Here is an 8,490-nt window from a genome sequence, read left to right on the forward strand (position 1 = left end):
CCCACATTCAAACAATTTAAAACATGCCTGGGCAATTTTTTTTTTGTCATGAGTACCATTTTTGGCAGACATATATGTTCTCTAAACAAACCCGCTGGTTAGTAGAATAGGCAGGTGGTATATAAATTTCGGTGGGTAAAGTCTTTTTTTCTATGACATTCCAAAATGCAGTCATGCAAGTCAGAAGGCATGCCTTGTAGTTTGATAATAGGCAGTTTTGGAATAGCGTGCGCAAAGCTTTGCGTTAGCGTTTGTCGCAACTGCGCATGCGTCGTACGCTATCCTCTTGCGGTTGTATGGCGGAAATAGCGGGCGACCGCAATGACCGCTATCTAAGCGTACGCTGTTCTCAAACTGCCAAATAAAGAAGCATATACGGGTGGAATCACGCACGTCAGTATTGATCTCCTCGTGCCGATCACGTGCTATCTTGTTCGCCAGTCGTTCACGCATTATTCCCTTGTGCCATTCGACTCCCACACCCCCGGAACGCAGTACGAGTCGCGATCGGCAGACAATGGAAGTTTGGTTTCGTTGGGAACGTCGCTGCGCACGGTGATGCGAGAGTGAATCGGCAGTCTCACATCTCACAGGGACGAAAAGCACTAAGTAGAGTGACAATGCAAAGCAATTTAAGAATGAATTGACCCATGCATGAGCAGATAACAGACCAGTTGCTGGGCTACCTCGCCAGCACAGTGCTCCCGAGTAAAACAGTAGCTGATAAGAAATTCACATATAAACCCACCGCGTTGTATCCTGGCATATCGCCACAGCAATCCTGCAACGCATTCGTGTATGGCATGGGTGCATAATTTGTTGCAGTTGTTTGTCCTCGTACTTCTGTGTGGTGTCCTTCTTGCGGTAATAAGCTAAGCAAGTCAAAATAATTGCCTTTTAAATGCGAAGCATTTCTTAGCGAATATAAGGCACTTCGAGCGTTTCTATCTCGTATAGCCGCCTACGTCTGGGCGTTCCCGTCATCGCCTCCTTAATTTGGTGTAGACCAAAATTGGTATAGGAGGGCAAGTGGATTTGACGAATATGACTGTCTGGTCATCACATGAATAACGTGAAAATCCTGTCGCGTACGTCGTCACACTCTTTCCTCCAGACACGTGTGGCACATACCCTTATACCACGGGCGGCGGTATGCGGGTATGCGCCACAGTTGATTTACAGTTTGTATCTACCCAGGAATGGCGAGAACAGACATGGCTAATTTAAATGCCAGAGCGTTAAGAAAAACAGACATCGGCAGCGGTGACCCGAAGAATGCAAGGAATAAAAATCGGGATCCCGGCAGGAATCGAACCCAAGCATTCTGCGTGGCAGTCAGGTATTCCACCACAGAGCCACGCCGGATCTTGAAACTGCTTTGGAAAAAAACCCCATACACGCATATTGTCGGTGCAACTTCAATTGTGGTTGCAGTGCTGGCTATCTAATTTTATAACAAAGCAAGAAACATTACATATGTACTCCTATGATACAGGAGTCATGTCGGGTTAACGTCAATTATGGTTCTAGCGTTGGCTCCGCTTTTATAGCAGTCTAAGAAACATTAATTTGTATTCCTATGATTCAGCAAGCTATATTTAAGCGTTGCTCGACCCCGGAGGAACACGCTAACGAAATTTATGTATGATATCCACATCATCGTACCATAAAGTGCACTTCGTTTCAATAATACTGACGTCTGTGCTCTAACGCGAGTGCTGAAGTTTACATTACGCCATAAGTTACCTTTAAACGCCAGTGTAGTCGACGTTACTGGTAAGCCCACGATGTGCACGCAACTACTACACTTACAAAAACATGCCGATCTACATCGTAACGCTTGGCTCAAAGCCAAAAAAATGCAGCATAGTAATCGGTACTGCTTCGCATGAAATCGATTCCCACAAGGCAGTGGCGTAGGCAGAAACCTCCTTGATCCGGCATGGGGTCTGGGCAGATAAGTGTGGTCGAGTGTAATTTTGTGCTCCGTATCCTATGGGGAAAAAAATTCGGGCTACGCCACTGCCAAACGGCGTGGGTCTGCCGATTTTTACAGCGAAAGCTGTTATGAGATCATTTCAACGGCCGTTTTTGGCGCCGTAGTTGTCCGCCGCCGCCGCCGCCGCCGGTGTCCGTAATCACTATAGCTCGAAATAAGAAAAAAAAAACGAAATAAAAATAAAATTTCCAGGACGGAACGGGGTTCGAACCTGGGCCCTCTGCGTGGGAGCCCAGTGCTGTACCTCAGAGCCATGCCGGTGCTTGGAACTGCCGTGCAAAAAGACGCTATACAGGCTTCATGTCCGGAAGGAACCACATTAACATATGTAATTTAGTGTGGTAGAAGAGTGAAATAACAACCACGCACCACACAACGCGAATTCTGTAACCAGGCGTCACACAATGCGAATTGCGCAACGAATGGGCTGTTGGATGCTTCCAACCCATTACAAGGGGCTCTGCAATAATTCTTCATCGTCATCAAGCACAACACCAACAAAGTGCGCATAATGCCTTATATGTTTTTAGCGGGTACCACGGCTCTCCGTTGAATGACGAAAAATGGCATAGTGGCTGCTTCCCTACTTCACAGAAATTATGACAATTTATAGTGTAGTGGGTTCCTCGCATGCAAGTGCACTTGCATTGGTTGCCAAGGAAGCCCATAAGCCCATCATCCATTTCCCCAGGGTCTCAACAAAGTTCTTCCCCCCTCTCTGTCTCTCTTTCTGACGTCAACGTATGTTATATTGCATGGTGGGAGAGTGAAATAGCGACCGGGCGTCACACAAAGCGAATTACGTAACTGGTGAGCCGTTTAAAGCTTCCAAACCATTACAAAGGACTGAGTCACAATTCTTCATTGTCGTCAGTCGTCACGTAAACAAAGTGCACATAATGCCTTACATATGTGTAGGTGGAACCTCGCTTCTGCGCACAATGACGAATAATGGCGTTGTAGGTGCTTCCCAACTTCACAAATATTGTGATTTACGGCGTAGTGGGTACCCTGCTAGTGTACTTGTATTACTAGTCCCAAGAGTGTTTACAACGGGCTCTAGAAATGCCGCTCTTCCAGCTTTCGATGTGACTGTGCTGCGCTTTCCGCGCAGGCCTGGCGTTTTTTTTTTTTTTCTGTACAAAGATCTACTTTTAACAGTTTTAAAACATTCATTTTAGATTACCCAAATAGAGACGTTAGCCTGTTACTCCTAGTATCTCCAAGGATCGAGAAATTAAGGAACGACATGTACTGCGGGCTTTTGTTAGGTATACATTCATATGAAGGTGTATCATATAGTTAGCATTTCCATTGAGCATCGGCGTTTGAGTGTTTAGTCGGCAAAATGAAGGTCGGCGTTTGTTACCGCGAGCTCCGTTGCTTAGTCAAGAGCGGTTAGTTTGCGATTTCTTAACGGAATCTTAACGGAATCAGAATCAGCACTTTAGTGGTGATAGGCTGAATAAGCAGGCGCACCAAACCACAAACTTAAGAACAGAGGCGTACGGAGCCTTGCTCTTTATTAAGTCGAAAGCCTTCCCTTAAGTGCCTCGTTTAGCGGCCCCTTGAGCGAAACACGGCGGGCGAATGAAGTGGCAAAAACACCCACGTGACCTACATCACTGTAGACATCACCTTGTGACGTCATACTGAGGCCATATATCCATACATTTGTGCCGTAATCATGACGTCATCACATGGTATCGTCGCTTGCTCAAAGGAGCGCCGGTTCCAGATGTCGTGCAACACCATGTGATGTACAGAAAGCTTCAGGTGGGAAGGAACAATACAATTGAATGTGAACATCAAGGCAATTTAATGAGCGCTTCTCACACTGCGGTTGGTTCTGTGTTGAAAAAGGTCCGGTCCCCGACGGTATAACTTAATGCATTCCCCAGAGTTTTACAGAGTGTAACATGCTGCCAATCTTTTTAAATATATTGTATTCTCTGTCACCTGTGTTTGTTGCACTGAGGACATTAGTGCAACAAACACAGGTTAGACAAGGACCGCTTGTCTTATTACTGCGCGATTCCCAAGACAAGAGAGCCTTCGACCAGCATAACCGTACGAGGTAGTTCAGATGTGGCTACATATCAGAGTTGTACGTAACGCTTTACAGGTAATGGATTACTTGTAAGTAGTTACATTTTCGTGTAATTTTGTAATATATGTAATATAATTGATTTCTTTCTCGAAACTGTAACGCTCCGGGTTAAATAATTTAATTACAGTTTCTTGTAATTGATTACCGGTAATAAATTACTTTTTTTTCTCCGAAATCAAGTTGTAAGCAGTCTTCTACGGCAGTTCTCACCCCGAAAAATATGCGACCGCTCTGTAGGGAACGCCCCCCCCCCCCCCTCTCCCCCCGTCCTGTCAAACGAGGGGTCGCTACAGAGCCTATTTTTTCACCTTTTCCTCAGCGCCAGCAACAGCGAACGCCCCGCTCTGCCACGCCCCGCCATGGTGGTCTAGTGGTTACGGCGCTCGAGTGGTGGCCCGAAGGTCGCGGGATCGAATCGCGGCCGTGGCGGCTGCATTTTCCATGGAGGCGAAAATGTTTGAGGCCCGTGTACTTAGATTTAGGTGCACGTTAAAGGGACACTAAAGAGCAAAACGATTTTTATCGCATTAGTAAAGTAGTCTTCCACGATACCAAAAACCCCACGCTTGCTGCGGGAAGACGCTTAATAAGCGAGAAAACGCGCAAAAAGAAAATACAGGTGGCGACGCGACCTTGGAATTCCCGCACCATTTGCCGTGACGTCACATATTTTTGACGGCGCCTGCTTGGGCCTACGTAGTTCCTAATCGGTTAAATCGAAGTACATTGTCCTCTGAGGGGGCCAGAGACTTGACATAACGAGTTTGTGGAAATTTCATCGAGCCAGTGGCGCCAAAATACGTTAAATGCTCTTTGAAACCTTCTACGTCACGAATTAGAAAGTTCGGCGCAAAATTTAAAAATGAAACTTTGAACTTGCTTTTCTCCTCTGATAATAAACCTATGGTGGTGAAATAAACTACACAAGAGTTCTCCCAGCACACTTTATCAATCTAAACAAATTCACTGTTTCTCTTAGTGTCCCTTTAAAGAACCCTAGGTGGTCGAACTTTTCGGAGCCCTCCACTACGGCGCCCCTCATAATCATATCGTGGTTTTGGGGCGTTAAACCCCAGATATTATTATTAGCAACAGCGAAGCGCGACGCTTCACGGAGGACATGGACATTAGCATCGAAGCACTGCGCGACTGCGAGCTGATGCGCAAGGTGTTCCTACGTTACAAACTTATAATACCGCCCTTCCCTCTAGCGCATGCATTGAGAGAGCGTTCAGTGAAGCAGCTGACCTCTTAACAAGGAAACGTGGAAAAATCAGCGACGACAACTTTGAAAAACAAGTCCTGTTGAAAGTTAACAGCGTCTAACCCTATATTACAGAAGCCGCAGTAAGCCTCCCAGCCTTCACGCAAGCCTCCAGCCTACCATGCAAGCCACAGCAGTTCGTTGCAGTTTAAGTAAACTTGTGTTACAGCAATAAAATTTTGAAGCAAAGGAACACAAAAGTAATCGATTAGATATCTGTAATTGCTCAGTTAGTTTTCCTATGGCTGTAATTGACAACTAATCAATTACATTTTCAAAGAGGTAATTGTAATTGGTTACTTGTTTTCTGTAACGTGTACAAGCCTGCTTCACACAACCCAATTTGACTGGTGTGCTATAAGTGGCACTAGGGGTTCCGGGTTATAGGAGAAGCGAAAAGCGCTAAACACAAGAAATTAGACCACACCTACCTCACAAATACCCGGGATACTGGCCAAAGGATGCTACGCACTAATGAACGTTTTATTCCGTTTTTTCACGAGCCGAAACCCCGATGAGGCACGTCGTAGTGGGGGTCTCCTGATATTGTCCACCCGAGGTTCTTCAACGTGCACCAAAATCTAAACACGCGTGATGTTTATCGTTTGGCCCTGACTCAAATGCGGTGACCATGGCCGGAAATCAAAAGGCCCCTGTGTTTAACAGTGCCACGCCATGGACGCCCACCTTAAGTGAAAGTATTTGAAATAGGCAACGGTACCTGAACATGCAGTACAAACTGAATAGACTTATACTTGCACTGCTAAAACATGACGCCGCCACAGGTTGGATCGCTGCCGCGGCGAGCGCGCATTCCGATGTGGGTGTAATGCAGAAACGCTCGTATACGCACTAGGTGCATTAGGTTGTAAACATAAAAATCACCTCTGATGGAAAAAAGATATTTCGGAGCCCACCACTACATGCGTATCACACCGTAGTTTTGGGACGTCAAATCTTACATTTCAAAGAACTTTGCTAATTGACGCGATTCGTGAGTTAACTGCTATAATTTGTCGAACATTGTTTAGTCTTCAAATCTTTGAAATAAAAACAGTGTAGTCTCGGGATAGAAAGACCAGTGAAAGCAAGGACAATTCAATCTTAGTCTTGCTGTAGGATGGCCACAGATGCTACACAGGCAACAATTCCCCAGCAAGCGCGTGAGTCGCATAGCTTTTGTACAAGTTTTGAGTCTTTCACTTGGAATGTTTTGCTTTTAAGTGGCCTATGAATTGGTCGTCTACCTCGACATAGGCAATTCGTTTCATTACTGACATTATGCGGGCACATATGAGACCGCTGAAAAAAAATTGGGGGACGCCTAAGCTTCGCCTTTAAGAGTTGAACGCGATAGCTATATTCTGTTCTTAGTGCGCAGTTCGAACACTACGAGTGTTTAACAGAATGCGCGCACTAAGGTGTGTGCCTTATGTAATGGGTAGCATGCTTTAAACCAGGAGCAATTATACGCGAGAAACTTTTTCGAAGTTGCGATGCACCCACTACGTGGTCCTAAGGGAATACGCGCATTAATGTGTGTGCCTTTTGTAATGGGTGGCTCTCTTTAAACCACGAAGTCGTTATGATATTGACATGGTGTGACGCCCGATGGCAATTTACGCTTGTACCACGCAATATTACTGCGATATTACATCTCGTACTGTGACATCTGTATACAGGACGCGTATTTTTGGGAAGCATGAAAGTTACTTTCAGTGCTGCTCCAAGCAGAGGCATGGCTGTGTGGTAGAACACCTGCTTGCCACGCAGACGGCCTGGGTTCGATTCTCACTCGGACCCAACATTTTTATTATTTATTTTATTTGCAGCTTTTTCCATTTTCCGCTCACGGACAAGATGATGATTTTTCGCTCACAACCAACGGCCCCGACGCCGACAGCGGAATTTCTGCGATACGAGCTCTTTAACGCTATCGCGTTAAAAGTTAATCTGCAGTCTCTTCAGTCCGCTGGCGATCGCCGTTAATGTAAATTAACCTTTTTTATTTATCGAACAGGCTCCATGCACTCTATATTTTCTTTTATTATAAATGAAATTTCTGTATTCCATCCGGTATTTGATCGGTTGGTTGGTTTATGGGGTTTATCGTTCCAAAGCTACTCAAGCTATGACAGACGTCGCCCCCCCCCCCCCCCCCCCCCAGTGGAGGTCTCCGGATAATTTCGACCACCTGGGGTTATTTAACATGCACTGAAATCGAACATCCATAATTTCGAGGCCTATTTTCCTCAATTTCCGAATTATAATAGTTCCAAATCGAATACGAATACTCTGAGCTTGCAGTTAATTATTCATGAGGTGAAAACAAAAAAGAAACGCCAGGCCTGCGCTGAAACCGCAGCACAGTCACAGCGAAAGCTGGAAGAGCGGCGTTTCTAGAGCCCGTTGTAAGCTATCTTGGGGCGACAATACAAGTACACTAGAAAGGTACCCACTACGCCATAAATCAGAATTTTTGTGAAGTTGGGAAACACCTAGCAAGCCATTATTCGTCATTCTGCGGAGAAGCGAGGCACCAGCTACCCGTCTGTAAGGCATGATGTGCACTTTGTTGACGCGACGACTGATGACGATGAAGAATTATGGCAGAGCCTTTGTAATGGGTTGGAAGCATTCAACAACCTACTCGTTGCGCAATTCGCATTGTGTGGCGCCTGGTTACATAATTCGCGTTGTGCGACGCTTGGTGCTTATTTTACTCTTCAACCACGCTATATTGCATATGCTAGTGTGGTTCCTTCCCGACATGAAGCCTGTATAGGACCTTTTTGCAAAGCAGTTTCAAGCACCGGCATGGCTCAGAGGTTGAGTACTGGGCTCCCACGCAGAGGGCCCAGGTTCGAACCTCGTTCCATCCTAGAAATTTTTTCTTTCGTTTTTTTTTTCTTATTTCAAGCGATACTGGTTACGGACACCGGCGGCGGCGGCGGCGGCGGACAACTACGGCGCCAAAAACGGCCGGTGAAATGATCTCATAACAGCTTTCGCTGTAAAAGAATTACCCTGTGCTCACAAAATTTATTTCAAATTTTCAGAAAACCTTGTATAACATTTTGTTGAACTTCATCTTTTCCGATTTTACCAGTTCATGCC

This window comes from Rhipicephalus sanguineus, chromosome 1 (genome assembly GCF_013339695.2).
Source record: "Rhipicephalus sanguineus isolate Rsan-2018 chromosome 1, BIME_Rsan_1.4, whole genome shotgun sequence".
In the NCBI taxonomy this organism is placed as follows: Eukaryota; Metazoa; Arthropoda; class Arachnida; order Ixodida; family Ixodidae; genus Rhipicephalus; species Rhipicephalus sanguineus.